This window comes from Rutidosis leptorrhynchoides, chromosome 2 (assembly GCF_046630445.1).
Source record: "Rutidosis leptorrhynchoides isolate AG116_Rl617_1_P2 chromosome 2, CSIRO_AGI_Rlap_v1, whole genome shotgun sequence".
Lineage (NCBI taxonomy): Eukaryota > Viridiplantae > Streptophyta > Magnoliopsida > Asterales > Asteraceae > Rutidosis > Rutidosis leptorrhynchoides.
In genome coordinates this window covers 82,287,207-82,312,328 of record NC_092334.1, presented here as the reverse complement: position 1 = coordinate 82,312,328, position 25,122 = coordinate 82,287,207, and the positions used below count along the sequence as shown (strand labels likewise).

Here is a 25,122-nt window from a genome sequence, read left to right as displayed (position 1 = left end):
TCGTCATCGTGCCCATACTCGAACACTGAGCTCTAGATACCACTTGTTAGGATTTAGGACCCAAACAAAACAAGTGATTGATCATAATCACTAACCCACGAACGAAAAATGAATAATTAAAGCAAAACGATAAATAAATGACACAAGATTTAACGTGGTTATACCCCAACTCCAAAACACGAAAAATGGTTTAATCCATGGGCGCAAACCATAGATTTTTCACTATTAATTTCGTGCGCACATGTTAGGGTTACAATAGGGTGTTTATATAGGAAAATCTAAACAAAGAAACAACTTAAAGAGCAAGAAAACACGTTTTTTTCATCAGGCTCCCGGATAGGCTTAAGCCGCGCCGCGGCTGGAGGAGCCGCGCCGTGGCTTAAAGCATGATTTCGAAATTGACAGCATTGCAACCTTCGAACCTCAATCCAAGTGTTGAGCCATGACGCGCCTTAATGAGCCACGACATGCCTTAACACTAAAGACACTTTTTGTTATTGTTTTGATATCTTTCACACATTCAACAATTGTTACTATTGATTCATTATAAAACATAATTCAATCATGAGCTTATTAAGCATAAAGTATTCTCGGACGATGAAAAATTTATTTCAACATTTAAAACATATACTATACTTTTATATAAATTCAATACATACACACTACAATGAAATATAATGCCTTTTCTAAGATAAGAAAAAGAATAAATATAATAAATTGTATAACAATATCCATCCAAACTTATGATTAAGCTTGAAAGATGTAATGAAAAAGTGAGACGATTTAACATAATTTTGTGATTAGAGACATCTTATATTTTATATAGTTACAATTATTCAATACATTGATTAAGTATATATAGAGAACGCAATTCGTAACCGACTAATATATTTTAAATATACTAAATGTGGTGAGGTTTTTGGTCGTTTCCTCAAGGAAAAAACGACAATAGTCCCCGACCCTTTTCACACTTGATTTTCCATTCTTCTCCTCTCAACTATAACCAACTTACAAAAACTATACCAAACTTCAGGGGGGAAACATAAATTCTCTTTTTTAAAATAAAAACTCCACCAAAACACTTCGACATCCCGTATATTCCTGCTCGCCGCGAGTTAAATTCCACCGACCATACCGTTAAACTCGAAATATTTTTATGAACAAAACGAAACTAACTACTTTCGAAACGGACAATTTAAAAAAAAAAACGCTAAACACAACGACAACCCGTATCTTCCCGCTCGCCATGAGTTAAATTTTTTCGACGGCAGCGTCAGATTCGAAATAATTTTATGAACAAAACGAAACTAATCACGTTCGAAACGGACAATTTTTAAGAAACGCTAAACACAAGGACAACCTGTATCTTCATGCTCGCCGCGAGTTAAATTTTTCCGACAACACCGTTAAACTCAAAACATTTTTATGAACAAATTGAAACTAACTACGTTCGATACGGACACTTTTTAAAAAATGCTAAATACGACGACAGTCCGTATCTTTCTGTTCGCAGCGAGTTGAATTTTTCCGACAGCACCGTTACACTCGAATTTTTTTTACGAACAAAACGAAACTAACTACGTTCGAAACAGATACTTTTTAAAAAACGCTCAACACAACGACGTCTAAAACGGCGCTCAACACATGGGCCGTGTTCCACTCTGTAAATACACAACGCTACGTTAAATATGAATACGCAGGACGCAAGCCTCCGCCGCAACGCACGGGCCGGTCCGGACTAGTTTACTTCAATGAGGATGAATAGTTCGTTTAATTTGTTACAATGATGATGAATTTATAATCTTTTACGAAAATATCTAACAATTTATCAACTAAACACATTGATTAACTTTTAATTAGTGATGGTTGATATTACTTGTTTCAATGGATATGTATAGTTGCACATAGTTAAAAATTAATGACATTTATATAAAATGAAAGAACAAACTTGTAATATTTGTTACAACATTTTGTTAATGTTTAATAAAAAATCTTTATCTTTATATTTTCATTTATACTTTCCTCATTTAATAAACCATATAACAATTATGTTACATGTTAAATAAATTAAAGTTAACTATTCAACGTGTTCATTATGCAATTATAAGATCTAGTCGCAAAACCGAATGAAAACGACCCCGACTAATGAATGTATGATATATATGAGAGAAACAAAGAAATTCACTAGTACATGTTCATACTGTTGGTGATTTTAGTGTGATACAACATATCGTTTTTGGTGTATTGGATTTGCTAGGTTGAGAGTGAAAGCTATATCTAATGCTCTAGAATGGATTTGGAGAGTGTGAAGTACACGTCAATCAAAGCGTTAAAGAGATAGCTTGGTTTGGGTGTTAGTTTGTTGAAAACAAACTCAAAATGTTGTCCAGGGTTATGGTGCTCCGCACCTACAGGCAAAAGCGCCGCACCATATAACTAAAAATGTGAAAATTTACATCAGAAGGTTTCATGTGTATTGGTGAGCCGCACCAAGTGATAGGTGAGCCGCACTGTAAGGCATGGTCTGATGAAAAGTTGCAAAGTTTACCCAAACGAGTTGCAATGGTTCACAAATGGTTGTCTTGTTTACATGAACGTTTTGGAACATGTTGAAGTGGTTTATTAGTGTACTAATACACCATTTCAAACATGTCTATAGCCAAGAGATGTGTCATTCAATCATGACACATTTTGAAGGGTTGCAACACTCCATTGCACCTTTTAACCCATTATAAATATAACTCTTCATTCATTAAAGAAAAATTACATAAAATTTGACATTTTTAAATCACTTTCAACATTCAAACTTACAGAAATCAATTCTCTACAATTGCAAGGAATCAATTCTCTTCTGGACAAGAAAGTTGATCAAACTAGTCTTATCCCAATATTGATTTCGTGTATCACGTGTCCAATTGAGTCGAAATACTTTATTGAGAAAGTGTTCACACGATTCTAGTTTCAATTCGGTTCTAAATTCACAACCCAACAATCCTCATTTCTAATACATACTTGTTTGCTACACCATCCGTTTCAATTTCAATTAGAAATTACTAATTAACTAATAAATAATCTATACATATATATATATATATATATATATATATATATATATATATATATATATATATATATATATATATATATATATATAAACTAAAAAGTTTTTCTTGATTGTGGTTGAAAGTTATTTATAGATCATTATTATGTATAGATTATATATTTCCACGAGATTCTTAAACTTAAATCATAAATACATAACTGAATTATACTCGATATCAATTATAAAAATTGTGTGTACTTTCATGTGCTAACTTATAATTAATTAATTATGTTATTAAATTCGGAGTAATTACCAACGATTATTGGTTTCTAAATGTGTATGATATATATATATATATATATATATATATATATATACCTACCCAAAAATTTTAACGTATTTATTTTTCTGTTCGTCGCGAGTTAAGTTCCACCGCCATCACCGTTCAACTCGAAATAATTTTACGAACAAAACACAATAAACTGTATTTGAATCGGAGTTTTGATACACTACCAATGGAGCTTTTCTTTTTAGCAATAAATATGGAAGTGATTTAAATTTACAGTTTAAGCCCTTAAAATATTTATGAACACGCAAATATAATTATTATAATATTAATTATACATAACGACTCCCCCGAGTACCATTATTTTGTTGAAATGAATAACAACTTTTCTAAATTAAACTCGCAGGTTACTACTTTCTTCATAAACATTTTGTATATAATAATTTTTAAAATAATATAATTTATATTTTTCAAATATTACGTTCCATGACAAATTTTCAATGTACTCTAAATATTACGTAGTATATAATTTATATATTAAAAGATATTAATGGTGAGAAAAAATTGTAGACATTAAGTTACTAACACCACTCAAAACTACTCCACGAGCTCTTAAACTCAAAAGAACTTTTAAAATTTGTCAACACCACGGACTCTTAAATTCAAAAGGAATTTTTAAAATTGTCAGCACCACGGGCTCTTAAACTTAATTGAATTTATAAAATTTGATAACACCACGAGCTCTTAAATAATTTTTATATTTTTTATTATTTTAGTGTCGCTATTTACATATCAATATTAACTGCAAATTACATTTTTTGCACGTTTTTTACACACCCGTGCAACGCACGCGTTCAAAACCTAGTAAATTAATAAATAACTAGCGAAATGACCCGTGAAATCACGGGTTCATTTAAATGAAACAATTTAACGATGTGTTTTATGTATTAAGTGAACGTAAATGTTAAAGTCATTTAGTTTAATGACCCGTGAAATCACATATTTCGACTAAGAAACTTGTCATTATTTTTACAAACATATTGATATACTTAACTTAGTTAAAATAAATGAACTACATTTATTCTCTCACCACTTACTTTCAATTTTGATCACAATTATTATTTTTCTTATCATAAAATTTACATTACAATATTTTATTGAGACATATATTTCGCATACATATGTAATGTAATTAATCCTGTAAAGAAAACCTATATTTGAATAATAATAATAATAATAATAATAATATAATAATACTCTCTCCGTCTGACTACAAGTATCCAGTTACTTTTTGCACAAAGTTTTAGAAAATTTCACTAAATTCATTCTCCACCAATCAGAAATCTTCCCTCTCCAGAATAACCTCTTCTGATTGATTGAAATCTATAGTTTCTATTAAAATCCTATAATGATGATGTTATTATTAAGCTATTTTCTTTGTTAAGAAAAAATCAAAAATAAAAAGAAAAACAATAACGTTGTATATGTATGTAAATCAGTATTGTTATCTCATCATATTGTTGGTCAAAACAATAACTGAAGTGCTACTGGTGATGTGAGCAAAAGAAGTAAACAATTGTAATTAGTTAGATATACATATCAATTTTTTGACGAAACGTGATTTATAGTATCCATAGCCTATCAATTAAGAGAAATTAACAACAATAAAAAAAAATTCCAGTCAGCTAAAGATATATAAAGATAACTAATAGTGATCACATTATGTATTCTCATCTTATATTAACTTTATACCGTTGAGGAGAATTAGATGATTAGCATGTATCGATTATGGTAGTTAATATCATAGTACATAGCTCGGAGATGAAAAAAAGCAAGCATGAATAATTGCCGCGAAAAAAATTAGGGCATAAAGACGTATCACATTAAGAGTGAATAAATGAGTAAATATGATGAGTTTGTATGTTTAAAATGGGCTCATATGATATAATCATATTTAAGTGGGTAAATATGTTATTATTAAATTTAAAAAGGGTATATATGATAAAAATCTTAAATAAATAATAAAATATTTAATTAATATTAATGACATTATCAAGATAGCTTAGATTTTTTTCTTTTTATTTTTGATTTTTTCTTAACAAAGAAAATAGCTTAATAATGACATCATTATAGAATTTTAATAGAAACTATAGATAGATAGATAGATAGATAGATAGATAGATACTACTCCGTATAAATCATAATACTCTGTATTCTGTAATGCTATCAATCAGCTATAAAATTCATAACATGGAGAAATTGAGAGAATACTTGACTATAATAACTTATCAATTGTGGCTATCAATCAGCTATAAAATTCTTAACGTATAATTCGATTCTATAAGTTAGAATAATGATACAGTAACTTCTGAAAAAATAAGCCCGAAGAATTCAAACAACATATATTCCCAGGAGAATATGCTTTCAAAGATCCAATTCTACTTGGATCCAAATCAACTAACGTTTGATGGATTCTTTTGCTCTTTTCTACCGAACATTCTTACGACCAAATTGGTGTAGTAGGGTATGATGATAATCCACACATTTTTCCATCAGTAATGAAGTTTGGGTCAAATGTATAATGTTATCTAATATGTGGTTTATATCAAATTGCCAGGATAGTCAAGTAGTTTTTTGATGCGAATAGTCTAAGTCTATGTGATTTGTACACGTTGTACGGATAGTCCAAATCAATTACATTGTTAATTTTTTCGTTAAAAGGAGTCATGTGCAAAGCATGTGAGGATATTTTCGGTATTTACATCTTATTTTCCCTTTTCAAACCCCTCCTGCTTATGGATGACAATGGATCTAATATGAATCCAGTGACGCCATATCCACATCCACATTTACATTCATGTTTAATTGATTAAAATATCTTTATTTAGTATAAGAGATGTTTAAGTAAAGATTGTAAACGAGCCGACCTAATTTAGTTCGACTCATTAAAAACTTGATTAAGAGATATTTTAGTAAGATGTATATTGCGGATTTTGGATTATATATAAATAAACATTATCACCTAATACACATGACATCTCTCATGACATCTCTTTCATCTTTTTAAAGATGAGCATTATTTTTTCTTATTAAAAAATAAAACCCTTTTATGGTCATATGATCATTCCCAAAAATAAATCTTAGCCATCCATTAGAGTCACTAGCAAGCAAATAAGTTTCATTAGCTAATCAACATGAAAAACCCTGACCCTTAAACAGTGTCCAAAACAAAAAAATACACATACACACATACGACTCTTTATTCTGTAAACTCAGTGCCCTAAATTAATTTACCATAAAGCGTTCATATCTACAAGAATTGTACTGTAATCGATCATCATCTTCAAGATACAATCCGTGTTCAAGCTATATCGTCGATTTCAGACTTCCACACCAAATCGACAAAAAACATTAGGTAGCACAATCGTATCATATCCGTTTCATTTAAACTATTTTGTTAGATAGATTTGTGATATCTTAATCAAATGTGTTTATGTTAGATTTAACAAGTTTATTGAAGTTGTCTGTACAAGATGCTACTGGTCTATACTACACACAATGTGTTCGGTAAAATGCCTAAATGGGATTTGCTTCAATTTTGCAGGTGTTTATCTTCATTTTTACGATCAATTATCAAATATGATTAGACTTTATTTTGTAACAAGCTGTGTAATTTTAGTTTTTTTATTTTTTTTTATTTTTTTTTATTTTTTGTGCAGTTATGATGTTGAAAGTGACGAAGGTGGCGATGGACATATTATTGTTGATGCATCGAAACATCCAGTTAAAATTAAACAACCTGAAACCGAGTGGGCCTTAAGTGCAGTGAATGAACTTGATATTAAGGTAAGGAATGACTTCTACACACCTTATTGGTTATAGTTATAATATAAAAGCAATTTAAAGCATGTGCAGATAAAGATATGCAATATTTACAACTGCACATTCATTTGAGTACATGCGTTTTCATTTAATTCTCATTGTCTTTTTGATCTTATGATATGTTTTTAGAGGCCATGTTGCGGTTATTTAATCCTCGCAAAAGCGAATATGGACGAATGAAAAGTGAAATTGCACTCATGTGGCTTTATCATACACCATATAAAATTAAGAAGGTACTACATGTCGCTGTATGTTTGTCACCCATATTCTAGATTATATATGTTCTAGATTTTTTAATGTAAACTAACACTCATCTGCAATTCAATTAAATTAGCTTCTGTGCAGATTATTGATTCACTGGGAGGTTTTGTAGTACAAGGTTTTTGTGCAGATTATTGGTAGCATGTTCTTGTTATTTTTAAATAATTTTAGGATTTCATGAGGTGATTGGAATGCGATGTTTGGATTGTTTTTGGGGGTTCGGGCTTTTAGTTGGTTGTTTTGTTAGATGTTTGGTGGATGGTTGTATAGATGCATTCCCGGCCCCGTGGTTCCCATTGTGGTAGTTTTGATGTTCTTGTGAGTGTTGTAAGTTCGGATTAAGGTTTCATTGGAATGTTTCAAGTTATCTCCTTCAATTATTTGCGACGTTTATTTTTGATGAATCATTCGTGCTACGGTGCATGAATTCGCAAGTGAATGAAAGTTTCGATTGGTTTTATGTAGTTTGTTTAAAGTTGGATTAATATTGTATGCACATATAACAAATTAATTTGGAATATTCACAAATATTAAAATATTAAAGTGCACTTTTTTATTTTATTTTATAGTTTTTTTATTATTATTATTATTATTATTATTATTATTATTATTATTATTATTATTATTTAAATTTAAAATGAAGGGAGTAAGGAAGTATATTATTACTATATTAACTACTTGACAACATCTATGAATAGTTCTTATACCGTTATTAACTACTTGACAACATCTATGAATAGTTTTTAGGCCGTTTCCGTCTTTTCACTTTTTTTTTTTTCCTTTTTTCCCTTTCCAAAAAGCCACTCACACTTTGTCCCTTTTCAAAAAGCCCCCACACTTCGTTCCAAATTTAAAAACGACCCCCCAAACAGGGGGTAAAGTGTCAACTCAACATTTTCATAAAAAATCTTAACTAAACTTCACCTAAATATTCAACGGGTCATATCTTCTCGCCCGCAACGAGTTAAATTTTTCCGACACCATCGTTAGGCTCGAAATAATTTTACGAACACAATGTCAGTAACTATACGCAAAACGGACGCTTCTTAAAAAACGCTAAATATATGAGTCCACCTTTCAAACACGTTGATTTTTTCCTCACGAGCTCCGTACTTATTTTCATCTATTAACGACATATACATATGAGTCTTATTATTTTTTTAAAAAATTATTTAGTAATTTTTTTGATATTACTCAGTAAATATTCTATTCTTAAATCATACGGAGTGTTAATATAAGCTAACGAGTTAATTGCGTTAAATTTTAAAAAGTCAACAACTTCATAGCGAAACGCGGAAATACACATATATTGTTAATTTAAGATAACATCTAAATATTTGACAGGTTATACCTTTTTGTTCTACTCGAGTTGCGCTTCAACGACATCATCGTTAGCCACGAAATAATTTTGCAAAATAAACATAATAAAATACATTGGAAACCGAACCCCGGGTGAAAAACTAGTTATAGTTATAAAACAACTTTCTTAAAAGGAAATTTAATGTTAACTTTTTTTTTTTTTTTTTTTTTTTTTTTTTTTTTTTTTAATATGAAAAATGTGATTACTAAAGAAGAATATTAACACTTTACCATCAATTGATGTAGTCTTCAAATGTAAGTATAGAAAGCTTAACATTCTAAGGGTTGTAGTTAGCAATTCTCATATATTATTAACTTACGATAACATGCTACAAATCTTTTCTTAAGTTACATTAAGCTAATGGTTAAAAGTATTTAATAAAAATGAATATCTTGAGTTCATGATAGAATGAAAATTTACAAATTAACTCATTATTAATAGTCTTTCTATATTTAAGTTAAAGCAAGAGGGCGACGGCAAATAATCACTAAGATGCATTGTGTTTTTTTTCGAACGGCCGGGTACGAGTCACTGAGAGGTCCAAACGCGATGTCGTAACCTACCCACCCGATCATTTATGGGACGAACATTATAGTCTTACCGCCCCTCAGAAGAAAACCTACACGACAAATCTGTACGAGCATCGTATGTGGTAAAACCCCTCGGGTGAGGCTCGAACACAAGACGTCCGCAACCTCCGAGACCAATGAAATGGACGGGTAACCTCGAGGAAAATATTTTGCAGCTCATGGGGATCGAACCCCCGACTTCCCTTATAGAATGTGAGGTCATCACCAATACACCTTAATCAGATGTATATGGTGTCTGTTTTTGTGTTTTTGACTGTCTAGCTACCTAACCACTTTAAAATTGTTGAGAAATTACGGTCTCACTAATTCCCACCACCCAGCTCAACAATAATAGTAAAGAAATAAAAACAATACACAACACAAGATTTAACGTGGAAACTTCAAAACAGGAGAAAAACCACCGGCCCCCAAAGAGAGAAAATACACTATATCACAAATTGTTACAATGATATAGACGACTCTCTTAAGCCAACTACACTCTCCAAAATATTTAACTAATACAACTCTCAAACAAGGGTAAGAAAGAAAGAAATAATCAAATACTTAAAGTGTATTGATTGGTGCAATTTGGAATGAAGACTTAGCCCCTCTTATATAACCAAGTCACTCACCCCTCACATCTTCCTCCCACCTATGTGGGATACACATATCTTCTACTAGCCAAAATAAATCAACAAATCTCCACCTTTTGGATAGAAGAAGATAACCATGCTTCCCATATTGCAAGGATAACCGACGTAGATGCTTCCTTGACGACAACTTCAAGATCCTCATCTTCATGCCGCTGACATTATCTCTAAGCCAAGAAATAAAATTTGCATCTTCATCTAATATTGTCAAGACCCGACAATCATTGTCATAACAGACAATCATAACTCTTAACAGAATTATCATACTCCACCATAAAGAGTATCGCACTTAGAATATCGCATTCCAAGCATTTCACCTCGGCACATGTTGTTGAACAACCAGCTGAAACTTTATGGTGCAACTTCCCTGTTTGGCTTTCCCGAAAGTCCCATCAGCTACAACATCAGTTTCCACCACATAACCTGCATCAACGCCAAACCAATGCCCATGTGTAATTGTGGAACCGCTAACGAACATCCCTTTCCACGGTGGCGCGAAAACACCATGAGGATGACGTGACTTCAGAGGAATTCGTCACTCTCCGTAACAACGGAGACAATGTTAGCGTCTTTGGAGCCATTTACCGGATTAGCTCCACCTGGACAATTAACCCTTACATGCCCAGTCTTCCCGCACTTCCAGCATGTCAGATTTTTTCTAGAGTTTCTCTTCTACCTATCCGAACACAACAGTACCGTAGCTTCTGATGAGGAGACTCCGTTACCTTCCAATCTTTTCTCCTCGGATAGGAGCTTGCTAGTAACATCTTCAAACTTCAACGTTTCTTTCCCGTACATTAGAATAGGTTTCATGTGCTCATAGGACGATGATAAAGATAATATCAACCTCAAAGCTTTATCTTCATCATCCGTTTTAACTCCAATAGCCTCCAGTTCCGAAACAATACCGTTAAGAATACTTAGATGATCTGAAATCTTTGAACCCCCATCCATACGCAGAGTATGAAATTATTCTTTAAGACACAACCGATTTGAGATGCCCTTGCCCTGGTACAACTGCTCTAGTTTAACCCAAAGCTCCTTTGCCATTGATAACCCGTGCACATTTGCAAGCACGTTCTTTGCAAGACACAAACGAATCGCACTTGCTGCCCTCAAATCCATATCATCCCATTCTTCTTCATCGAACTTACTGCTAGAATCACTGCCAGGAACAAGGGTGGGTTTACCCTTCAAAGCCTTGTGTAAACCGGACTGAATCAACACATCTTTGACTTGAACCTGCCATAAGCCAAAATTGATCCTCCCATCAAATTTCTCTACATCAAACCTCATTGGACTGAACTTCGACATCGTATCCGTATCCTATAAACAACACTTTCTCTGATTTTGCTCACGTTTCGAATAGCCAAAAGATGTAGCAGGTAGCCAGGAGCCCAGGACCCTTTAAATCGGAAATCCACAACTCGCCACTAACAAATCCAACTATTACTACGAATCAGAAAAATATTGTCTAACCAGATACCCTATACGATCAATAGAACTCGTTTCTGATGTGGACGATCCACTCCCGTGGCAACCACAGAGCATACTCCGACTCCTATAACCGAGACCCCCGTCAAACCTGACGCTCTGATACCAGTTGTTGGGAAATTACGGTCTCACTAATTCCCACCACCCAGCCCAACAATAATAGTAAAGAAATAAGAACAATACACAACACAAGATTTAACGTGGAAACTTCAAAACAGGAGAAAAACCACCGGCCCCCAAAGAGAGAAAATACACTATATCACAAATTGTTACAATGATATAGACGACTCTCTTAAGCCAACTACACTCTCCAAAATATTTAACTAATACAACTCTCAAACAAGGGTAAGAAAGAAAGAAATAATCAAATACTTAAAGTATATTGATTGGTGCAATTTGGAATGAAGACTTAGCCCCTCTTATATAACCAAGTCACTCACCCCTCACATCTTCCTCCCACCTATGTGGGATACACATATCTTCTACTAGCCAAAATAAACCAACAAAAATATGCTAATAATGAGGTTTTAATCTCTCAAACTTTTTGTGATGATAAACTTGGCGTAATAATATAATGGGGAGAGCTCAAGATGAACTAGTCAAGATCAAAGAAATGTTAGCAACGTTTTCACCAATCTTCACGAATGAAGATAGTTGGTCATGGAGGTTAAATCCAAAAGGTGTCTTTAAGCTAAAAAGCATTTCAATTTTAAATGATAAAGAATTGTTGGGAAGTGATGCAGGTTCTCTGATTGCGGTTCCATGGTCGTCGTGCATTTCCAAAATGATCAATATATTCGCTTGGAGAGTATTGTATGTTGGGCTTGCAACTCGAGTAAACCTTGTGCCCATTATGTGATAACGATCAAGAAGATAGTGAATATCTTTTTGTGAAATGCAAATACATCATTTCACTTTGGAGAATCCTTTTATCATGGTGGCAAGTTAACAACTCCACTCCAAATGGCCTAAGTAACGCAGTGAGTAGAGCAAATTATCAGTTTGTTTTGAACAATGCAAGCATACCTTTCTTAGCATTGGGACTTGTTCTCGTGCGGTTGATTTGAAAATGGCGTAATAAGTTAATTCACTCCTCTTTGGAACAATACTCTAACGAAGACATTATGGTTAATCTTAAGGCTCTCTCGTTTTTGTGGATATATTAATAATTGGTCCAAAATGGTGCAAGGCGAATTAGCAGTCAACACCCAATTAACATCATTGTTTAAGGATGGTTAAGATGATAAGGTGTATTGTATAATGTATTAGGCGTTTGGGTTTATGAGCAGTAGGGTGTGTTTTTATTTGGGAAGAATATTTTGTATATACTTCATTTTGCCCGCTCTTTGCGGGCTCTCAATTAAATTTTAGCTTCCCGAAAAAATCAAGTAAACTTTTATTAGCCATGCATAATATGTTAATTAGGCAACATGAGTATAGAAAAGATTTGCATATAATTAGTGCGAGCACTAGCTGTTAACCATCAATCAGAAAAGACCTAGCCATTAACTAAGATTATAATGGATAATCCTGTCTCCATGATTCCATTTAAAAAGCTACACATATGATAACAAAATAATTTATTAAAAGTAAACACCATCTTTTTAACTACTGGCTAACATGTAGACAGACAGGGTACATTAATTGTGTTTAACGTAAGAAATCATATTCACTAATTATTAATGAACATCAAAGCTATTCAAAACTATTTCTTTTTTACTTTTTGTTGAACGAAACGAATTCTCTCTTACTGTATAATTAGCTAGACAATCATTGTTCTTTTTAAATACAGATTTTTAGATTAGTATTGAAAAATTTACTTTGTGAAGGCTTTACTTAACCCGGCGTTGAATCTGATTCTCTTTAATTTGTTGTCAGACTTCTAAAGAAAATGGGAATCTTCACTAGCTAGTGGGTTTATTGTAAAATGTTTACTACTATGTTTAAAAACAACTGTTTTATTGAGATTATAGTCCGTAGTTAGATATGCCTGATAAATACCTAATTATATGACTAAATTTGAATATCCGTATGGTGTGTATTATTTTTTAAGTAGTCCGGGATCACCTAGAGGGGACTAAACCGCTTACACGTTCATTTCTTTCCCGCAATTCCATAAACCGTCCCTAACTGACGCCCAGGAAAAACCCGACCAAATCCGAGTGTATGGGCGGTAAAACCCTCCTCCCCACTAGTGGGTTTATTGTAAAATGTTTACTACTATGTTTAAAACAACTGTTTTGTTGAGATTATTACTACGTAGTTAGATATACCTGATAAATATCTAATTATATGAATAAATTTGAATATTCGTATGGTGTGTATTTTCCTTAAAGTAGTTCGGAATCACCTAGGGGGACTAAACCGCTCACGCGTTCATCTCCCTCCCGCAGTTGCATAAACCGCCCACAACTGCTGCCCAGGAGGAAACCCGATCAAATCCTAGGGCATGGGCGGTAAAACCCCCCTCCCCCACTGCCCCCCAGAACGTGATGTACGGAAAGCACTCTTGGGTGGAATTCAAGGGTTAAGGGGTAACCTTGTGTGCAATGCTGTCATGACCTCTCGCTAAGAGAGGCATACCATTACTAGATGAGCTAATGTCAAGAAAGATGTCGCTCATGTAAAGAATCAATTGTACGTTGACGTGTTATGTTCTTCTTGTAACACGGTGAAAATTTGCCCCACACATTTTCTTTGACTGTGATATCACAAAGCAAGTATGGAGTTATATTGCTTCTTGGCATGATTTTGTTCTACCTATTTTGGAATCGATAAACAACCTTTGGCAATGGATTATAACTACATCAGGCTAGCTCCTACGAAAGTTATCTTCTTGGAAGTTATCAGGTACGCTACCCTTTGACTTTATCACCTCTTCCTCTTTTAATTGGGTTTTCTCTTGTTATAAGGAGAGTAATCTGAATTGGAATACTTGGTTATTAAACCCTTTAATGTCTTTGTAACAAAAATCTCATATATTAGGAGATGATACACATTTTAAATACCAATATTAACATGCAAATTATAGTCTAAATAATTTGTTACGTCATATCCTAGCCTTATTTACCGACAAGTCTATTATTCTCTAGCTCCTTGCTAAGTTTTAATATAATTTCTAAGCTATAAAAAAATGTACGTTGATGTAGTTTTTTTGGTTGTTGTTGAAAGATCAAACGTTTATTAGAGAAAAATAAACAATACAATGAAAGGGAACCCAAGAGAGCCCCATGAATTATACAACTCAAAGGTATACAAAGAAAATGCAGACCTATTAATACACATATATTAGTAAAGAAACAAAGTAAAAAGACTCGAAAGAATAGCAGCTGCATGAGTACAAGATCAAAAAGAATAACACTATTTGTTAAGAACAATTCCGTATTTGTATTCTTTTATTACAGTATTTTGAATTCTTTTATTATTTTGAATGATAACTTTACAGCATTGCAGATTAATCAAATATTTATCTATGCTAGAGAAAGTAATACTCACATATTCCTTTTTAATTTTTTTTGGGCAAAAAAATGAAAACTTGTTATAATTCAGTAGGCTTATAACTACCTTTAGTGGTTTGATTCTTGATGTTATAATTCAGTAGGCTTATAACTACCTTTAGTGATTTGATTCTTGATTTAGAATACTACTAATGAAGTGTAAGAACAAAGATGATAATGGAGAGAAAGAAAGAAACACTTTGTAAGTGTGAGAAATGGTGCAAGTTTAATGCTTGCATTCATGAGTATTTATAGCCTAAAATCTCAATATAAAAATACATACTTTGTGTACCAAAATTGACTATATGTATACATCAAAATTGACTATCCATATCTAAATTATTATTATTATTATAACACTCCCCCTTGGATAGCAATTTTATTTTGTTGAAGATCAACTATAAATTACTGCCTCGTTAAAAACCTTGCTAAAGAAAACCCAGTGGGAAAAAACTTTAGCTAAGGGAAAAAGAGTGCAGCATGGAGTTGACTCCCCCTCAAGTAGACATCGCTTCAGCTGTTACATCTTTTGAACATGTCTCATGCCAATGTTATGAACGTGTGTTCTGAAAATAGCAGTTGGAAGTGCTTTCGTGAAAAGATCAGCAGAGTTTTTGCTAGATTGCACATATCTCATTTCAATCTGGTTGTCCTTAATGAGATTTTGAGTGTATGAGAAGAATCTAGGTGGTATGTGTTTTGTTCGGTCACTTTTGATATACCCTTCTTTCATCTGTGCTATGCAAGCTGCATTATCTTCATAGATAGTTGTTGGACTTTTATCGCGTTCTAGTCCACAAGAATCAGTAATGAGTTGTGTCATTGATCTCAACCAAAAACATTCTCGAGTAGCTTCATGTAATGCAATCACTTCGGCATGATTTGACGATGTAGCAACAAGTGTTTGTTTTTGAGAACGCCATGATATTGCAGTACCTCCATTTAGGAATACATATCCAGTTTGAGATTTAGCTTTATGTGGATCAGATAAATAACCTGCATCTGCATAACCAACCAAATCTTGTTTTGATTCGTTAGAATAAAATAATCCTAAATCAGTAGTTCCTCGAAGGTATCGAAATATGTGTTTGATCCCATTCCAGTGTCTTTTGGTAGGAGCAGAGCTGAACCTTGCCAACAAATTAACTGCAAAAGAAATGTCAGGTCTTGTACAATTTGTAAGATACATAAGAGCTCCAATTGCACTAAGATATGGTACTTCTGGTCCAAGAATGTCTTCTTGATCTTCACATGGACGAAATGGATCAGCTTCAACATTGAGTGATCTAACAACCATAGGAGTACTTAATGGTTTTGCCTTGTCCATATTGAAACGTTTCAAAATCTTTTCAGTATATGTTGTTTGATGTACAAGTAAACCATTAGGCATATGCTCAATTTGTAAACCAAGGCAATACTTGGTTTTTCCGAGATCTTTCATTTCAAATTCTTTCTTTAGAAGTTGAATGGCTTCATGGATCTCTTTATTTGTACCTATGATGTTAAGATCATCAACATAAACAGCTATGATCACATATCCGGATGTTGTTTTCTTAATGAAAACACAAGGGCAAGTAAGATTATTTGTATACCCTTTGCTTATCAAGTAATCACTTAATCGGTTATACCACATACGTCCCGATTGTTTTAACCCATATAAAGATCTTTGTAATTTAATCGAATACATTTCTTTGGGTTTTGCATTTGATGCTTCTGGTACCTTAAATCCTTCAGGTATCTTCATATATATATCACTATCAAGTGATCCATATAGATAAGCAGTCACAACATCCATGAGATGCATTTCTAAATTTTTAGAAACTGCCAGACTGATTAAGTACCTAAAAGTAATTGCATCCATAACAGGAGAATAAGTTTCTTCATAATCAATTCCCGGTCTTTGAGAAAAACCTTGAGCTACAAGTCTAGCTTTATACCTTGTAACTTCATTTTTCTCATTTCTTTTTCGGACAAAAATCCATCTGTATCCTACAGGTTTCACATCTTTAGGAGTGAGAATGATGGATCCGAAAACTTTTCTTTTATTGAGTGATTCTAATTCAGCTCGTATTGCTTCTTTCCATTGAGCCCAATCATGTCTATTTTGACATTCAACCATAGATGTTGGTTCTGGATCATCATCATTATTCATGATGTCATATGCAACATTAAATGAAAATTTCTCATCAAGATTTTTCATTTCATTTCGGTTCCATAATATTTTTGAATATGCATAATTGATTGCAATTTCTGTATTGACATCATCAATCTCCTCTGCAGTAGGAGTACTGATTTGTGGTTCTTCTTGAACACTTTCTTTTACTTCATTATCAGCTGATTTTCTTTTTCGAGGATTTTTATCCTTTGAACCGATTGGTCTTCCACGTTTCTGACGTGGCAAAGATTCATGAGTGACGTTATTGCCAGCTTTTGGAATTTCAATTCGAGCTGGAGTATTTACTGCTGGTATATATGATTTTGTCACCGTTTTTGTATCTGTAAATGCATCAGGCAATTGATTTGCAAGTTCTTGTATATGCATTATCTTTTGAACTTCTGTCTCGCATTCTTTTGTGCGAGGATCAAGATACTTTAATTGAGGTTCACACCATGAAACATCATTTTCTTTATTTTTCATTTCTCCCCCTAATCTAGGGAACAATGTTTCATTAAAATGACAATCAGCAAAACGTGCTGTAAAAACGTCACCTGTCATAGGTTCAATATACCTTAATATTGAAGATGTTTCATATCCAACATATATTCCCAACCTCCTTTGAGGACCCATTTTTGTACGTTGTGGTGTCGCAATTGGAACATACACTGCACAACCAAATGTTCTAAGATGGGAAATATTTGGCTCTTGACCAAAAGCAAGTTGTAGGGGGGAATATTTATGACTTGCACTTGGTCTGATGCGAATCAATGCAGCAGCATGTAAAATTGCATGACCCCATATAGATACAGGGAGTTTTGTTCTCATTATCAATGGTCTAGCGATTAACTGTAAACGTTTAATCAATGACTCGGCTAAACCATTTTGTGTATGCACATGAGCAACAGAATGTTCAACAACAATTCCTATAGACATGCAATAGTCATTAAATGCTTGAGATGTAAATTCACCAGCATTATCAAGTCTCACCCTTTTAATGGTGTAATCAGGAAAATGAGCTCTCAATTTAATAATTTGGGCAAGAAATTTTGCAAATGCCACATTACGGCTTGATAACAGACAAACATGAGACCATCTGCTAGATGCGTCTATTAGAACCATGAAATATCTAAATGGTCCACATGGTGGATGAATTGGTCCACATATATCACCTTGAATTCTTTCAAGAAACATTGGTGATTCTTTCTCAACCTTAAGTGGTGAGGGTCTAGTTATCAATTTTCCAAGAGAGCAAGATGTACATGGAACCATTGTATCATGATGGATTTTTCTATCCTTTAGTGGATGTCCATGAGTACATTCAATAATCCTTTTCATCATTGTTGATCCTGGATGGCCTAATCTGTTATGCCATAAACTGAATACACCAGGATCAATATATTTTTCGTTAACTACCATATGTATTTCTGGTACATTTATATGTGTATAATGTAATCCAGAACTAAGTCTTGGCAGTTTTTCAACCACATGACTCTTGTCAGTGATACTTAAATATTTCTCATTTTCTGTTGTCACTGACTGATAATCATACCCGTTAAGGTATATGTCGGAGAAACTCAATAAATTTCTGCTTGACTTGGGAGAAAATAAGGCATCATTTATTAAAAATTTTGTACCATTTGGTAGTATGAAATTTGCCTTTCCTATCCCTTTTATCAAGTTAGCAGGTCCTGATATTGTATGTATAGTTCCTTCCGTTGGTTTTAGATCAATAAAATATTTCTCGGATTTAAGTATAGTGTGTGTAGTTCCACTGTCTGCTATACAGAGATCTCCACCACTTGATTGATGTTGTATTCCAGCAAAATTCATATTGAACTTCATATATAAGAAACAAATAGTGAGTACATTAATATTACACAATATTTTAAACGCAAATAGATAGTACTGAAACATTTAGCAAACATAATGACAAAGACAGACGATATTAAATCGTTTATTTTTCAAAAGACACACAACTTAAACATTCAAGAAATCTTCATATAAATCAGATGGTTTCTCAGTGACTGTTGGATCAATATTATCCACAAAATTTACTTCCTTTTCTTTACCTTTCAGCGAATCCTGATACATCTTAACAAGATGTTTAGATGTTCGGCAAGTATTAGCCCAGTGGCCCATTCTACCACATCTGTAGCAAGATTCTTCAGAATTTTTAGAAGAATTTTCTTCAACATCTTGTTTAATGGGCTTGTTTTGTGGTTGATATTTATATTTTCGTGGATTACTATTTCTTTGACCACCACGGCCACGACCACGACCACGTCCACGCCCATTACCATTACCATAAGGATGGTTTCTACCATAGTTATGGCTTTTGGCATGATGATGGTGATGGTTATTATAACCACGACCTTGCCCGCGTCCTTGTCCCTGTTTATAATTATTTGCAGTATTTGCTTCAGGGATTGCAAGTGTACCAGTAGGACGGGATTGCTGATTTTTCATTAATAGCTCATCATTTTGCTCTGCAACTAAGAGATATGAATTAAGTTCAGGATATGTTTTGAACTTTAGCATTCTCAAATTTCTTTGCACTGTGATGTTTGCAGCATTCATTGTGGAGAAAGTTTTCTCCATCATGTCTGCATCACTAATTTCATGTCCACAGAATTTAAGTTGTGAACATGTATTATACAGAGCTGAGCTGTATTCATTTACTTTCTTAAAGTCTTGGAACCTTAATGTTCTCCATTGTTCCATTGCAGCTGGAAGTAAAATTTCTCTTTGATTATTGAATCTGCTTTTGAGACCTTCCCATAAAACATGGGGATCTTCTACAGTCACATAATTATTTTGTAAGCATTCATCAATATGTTGATGAATAAAGCAACATGCCGTAGCTTGTTCTTTTTCAGAACAAGTGTTGTTTTCATTTATGGTTTCAAGAATGCCCATTGATTTAAGATGCATTTTTACTTTTATAACCCATGGCATGTAGTTGTTTCCAGTTGATTCTAAAGGAGTAAATTTAAGCTTTTCCAGATTCGACATTTTCTATTATCAAAAATTAAAACAAACATCATGATAAATTAGAGTCAATTTATATTCATAAGTATATAAACATTAAACATAAATTTAATATAACATAAATGATAAGTAGGTGACAGTGTCGACCATGTGTAAGCAATCATAAATAAATGTTATATAACAAAAATATAAATATTAGTAAACATAAATGAAAATTTGGCGACAGTGTCGACCATATATTTTTTCAGGTGGTATAACCGACCTATATCATTCTGGTGGTATAACCGACCATATATCATTTTGGTGGTATAACCGACCATATATCATTTTGGTGGTATAACCGACCATATATCATTTTGGTGGTATAACCGACCATATATCATTTTGGTGGTATAACCGACCATATATCATTTTGGTGGTATAACCGACCATATATCATTTTGGTGGTATAACCGACCATATATCATTTTGGTGGCAGAGCCAACCATATTTAGTATTAAGATTATCGTGCTGATAACGTGTTATAATTCAGTAGGCTTATAACTACCTTTAGTGGTTTGATTCTTGATGTTATAATTCAGTAGGCTTATAACTACCTTTAGTGATTTGATTCTTAATTTAGAATACTACTAATGAAGTGTAAGAACAAAGATGATAATGGAGAGAAAGAAAGAAACACTTTGTAAGTGTGAGAAATGGTGCAAGTTTAATGCTTGCATTCATGAGTATTTATAGCCTAAAATCTCAATATAAAAATACATACTTTGTGTACCAAAATTGACTATATGTATACACCAAAATTGACTATCCATATCTAAATTATTATTATTATTATAACAAAACTCATATAAAAACGAGACCGTTCTCCAAAGAAAAACGCTCTCAACAAGAAATACAAATAAACAGGGGCAACGAGGGAGCTCGCATCTAGAAAACAAATAACTAAACGAAAAATTATCTATAAAACGAGCATCCCTAACAACCCGATAAACGATAAAACGAACTAACAAATACAAGACCGAATACTACCCGAAGAAGACGGAAACTAAGCCAAACGAACTAAGAGAAATCAACCTCTAGATCCCGCCCTTTTCAGGTTGCCGTTAACCGTCTCTTTCAAAATGTTCTTCCCGGACCGATTCTCTATCTTGTAAGATAACACATTGGCGGATCCATCACCCGGTACTTTCTCCCCGGCCAAACGTGTCATCATTTCATCAAATGCCGTGAAAGCCTCCACTGACATTTTCCCATTCGCATATGCCGATGAGCCGCTATATTTACCTTCTTGAATCCCCATAAACAAATTTTGAATTGCGTCCCCGTAATCCAAGTCATCAACGTTATCTTTAAGCTTATAGGTGTCCGAAGTGGAAGCCTTGTTCGAAACTACCTTACGTTTTGTTAACCATTCTTCTTTCTTTTTCTTCTTCTCCTTTTTCAATCTACACAGTCTTACCGCAAACCTAAGATTATCATCATTTGGCTCCAAGATGCCAATAGAAATAGCTTCAATAGATTGTGGAACTATGTTAACATCAGTAACATTTGAGCAACCTGACAAAACATTTGAAACTTTTGAAACAAGATCAGGAGCAATCAAATTAATACCACTAGACTCCAAACAAGGAAAAGTAGAATGAGTCACATTAAGGTCATGAACCAAACTCACATTTAAACCATTTGAAACAAGATCAGGCACAGTAACCAAATTAATACCCGTGACCGTAGGGTCCGCCAAAACAGGAACAGAAACAGATGGAGTGGTAGCAACAGATGGAGTGGTAGCATCATCATAAACTAAATTAAACACAACAACAGAAGATGGGGTGGCAGTAGTACCCTTAACTATAATAGGCTTAACAACAAATGGGATGGCAACATCATCATTAACCAAATTAGGCTCAACAACAGAAGAGTTATTAGCATCAACATCAAATGACCCTTTTATATTCGCATTAACCGAATCAAAATTCATGGGATAAACCGAACCTTCGCTCACAACAACATTCTGGCCCATGTTTGATTCCTCATTATTACAAAACACAACAACATCCGCCATCGTCCCATTCGAAAAAACGAAACGATTAGTAGATTCTAATAATCGTTGATCAAATGAGTTAAACAAAACATGATTTAAACAAGATAAATCCGATATCTCCGATACCCACACATCGCATCTCGAGTGCTTCTTATCCTCCAAGTCCACATTAACCACGTCGTGAATGTGCTTCACTTTTGAAGATTTGACAAAAGCAAAAAACGAGCCAACACTACCCAAATACGACGATGAACTAGCAACAGAAATTACCTCGCCGAAAAGCTTCGCCACTTTTAACACACTTTCCTTTGACGCACATTTCACCGGAATGCCAGTTATTTCTAGCCAAGCGAATCGGAAAAATGCATCGCCCAAGTCCACAAACGGGGCAACCATCACAAATTCTTTCAAACTTGAACTTATAATGCTATCGAAACTCTTTTGGTCACCACAAATACACAAGCAACCGTATGGTCCAAACTTACTAATGTGATTAATGTGAGCATTGCACGAAATCAAAAAAGACGATACCTTCGTGTCGACCAAAGGTACTAAATCAAGCAGCAAAACAGTAAGCTTAATTGTGTTCAAAAAATAATGGATTAGGGTGTAGCTTACACCTGAGTAGATTGTTTGACGGTGCTCGCGAACGATTGAAACTACCTGATGTTTGACGTTTTGGTCTTCCAACATATATAGGCCGACCAAAGAGATAGCCCTCGCAGCGTCAGCACCACTAACGAAGGAAACAAAGGAATATCTTCTTGTAGGCCAAAACTTGATATCCAATAGAGTTCCAACTAAACACCGACTCAACCATATGTCTAGAAACGTTCTTACCAATTCGACCGATGAAAACCGTTTGGCTGCTCGAGTTCGTAGACTCATCCTCATCTCTAAGTCCGCCTCCAGAAGCCACAACGTTGCCGGAAGGCATGAAATTCGGGAAGCCATGAGCAGATCTTAAAACACCAGGGGGTGAACAAGCATCTGAAGGTAATAGAGAATGAGGCAAAAAATCCCCAAAATTTGCAGGTTGTGAAAAATTAAGGGGTGAAGGGTGAACCGGAGACAAATTTGTAAAAGGGATTGGGTTTGGGTGAAAAGCAGGGGTGACCAATTGGTTAGGATCCATGAATAGTTGGCCAAATAAGATGGAATAAAAGATGATTGAAAAGGTTGATGGGTGAAGTAAAAGAGATTTAGGTTAAAACATGATGGTGTTAGGGCGGAGAGTGGTGGTAATTGGTGGTTGAATTGAAAAAGCACTGGTGCACAGGTTTCAAGTCAAAGAAAAAACAACGGTCATTTAGAAATAGATATAGTTGTGGTCCTTTCTTCAACCCACATATTCCTTTAACTAGAAACCATAAATAACTGCATATTTTCCTTTATGAACCAGATAATTCTAATTATACAACTTTCATAAGACAAAATTGCTTAGACCATTTTTAACACTAGCGTGATGGGCCCATTTGTTAGCATCACGCCATTGATCATTCCACAATGCAGCGTGATGCAAAAGAAAAACAGTGGTGTGATGTTTTGCATCACGGGAAGACATGTAGCGCCACGGTCAGTGGTGGATCGAGGATTTTTTTTCGATGGGGTAAAAAAAGTCGCTATTTTTTTTTTATTAAATACTAGTAATCAATTTTTTAACCATATAAAGTTAGTAGATAATAATCTAAAACAATATACATAATAATTTTATAATATTATTTCACATAGTCACGTTGGTTAGTACATTGCTTCATTTGAATAAGTTTATGAAAAGTCTATCTTAGTCGTTAAAATGGTTTTTTTTTTTTTTTTTTTTTTTTTTTAAATAACAAAAAAAAAAAAAAAAATTGACGATAGTAAAATACAAAAATGGAACATACAAATTGATGCTAGTGAATATTTGAATATAAATTTAAGTTTGAGGACTTGAAATGAAACTTTATAAATCAACAACGGCATTTTTTTTTTTTTTTTTAACCATCCAGGCCTAGCCTGGGTGGCCACCAGCACTTTCAGTGAAGGGGAGGTCTCGGGTTCAATCCTAAGGGGTGCCCGCATTTAATGACCAAACTGGAGAATGCCTTACCTGGTAGCGGTGGAGGGCTGGCTTGCCGTTTACCCGGGGTTTACATGCGGTGGGGGGGCCAATGTGCTCTGGCCCATAGTGGGGTTCCTCGTAAAAAAAAAAAAAAAAAAAAAAAAACAAACTGCATTTTAAAAATATATGACTCTGAAACTTTATCTGCTTTTTTGACTTTTTACGTAACTTGTACAGAGTACTTCATCTTCTTCGTTAACCTTTAACTTTATATCTCCATTAAAACACGTCAAAGCTTCATTTTCTTTACCTTAACACTCATTTGTTAGATAAACAAGAAACATTCATATACCTGAAGCTAAATATAATTCACGGATTAGGGTCATTTTCTTCCTAAGCTGAAAATCTAACTCGAAATGTATGAAAATATACCTTTAAGCTTGCCGAAGCACTGGGGTCATATGACCCCCCTTGCCCCATCATAGATCGCCCCTGGCCATGGTTGATTTTACAAAATCTTAGATTGCCATGTGTTTGGATTTGTTTTCCTTTTTTTTTAATTTTTTTAAGAGTCAATTATACAATTGGTCCCTGTGATTTTCCTAAAAATATATCAGTAGGACCCCACACCACAAAGCTTAGAGTCGCCATTGGTAGTCACTATCTTTTTAAAATTATACCGATAGTCCCTATGGTATTTAAAATGCATGGCGCTGGTCCTTGCAATTAATTTTTGTTGAAATATTTGGTTAAATCTATACTAAGGGTATCATTGACTTTTACTTTTTTTTCTATGTTATTTCAAAAATAAAAATAGTAATATGAATCAGTATCGATTGATGCAGTATCAAA

The 25,122-nt window shown here is 33.8% G+C and overlaps 1 long non-coding RNA gene across 1 annotated transcript; it reads left to right on the top strand.

Moving 5' to 3' along the window:
- The first annotated feature begins 6,483 nt into the window (after window positions 1-6,483).
- LOC139891085 (uncharacterized) lies at window positions 6,484-7,959 on the top strand. Its single transcript, XR_011773528.1, has 4 exons — window positions 6,484-6,744; window positions 6,830-6,933; window positions 7,049-7,175; window positions 7,341-7,959. It is a non-coding gene; the product is annotated as an uncharacterized lncRNA (long non-coding RNA).
- The last annotated feature ends 17,163 nt before the right edge of the window (window positions 7,960-25,122 follow it).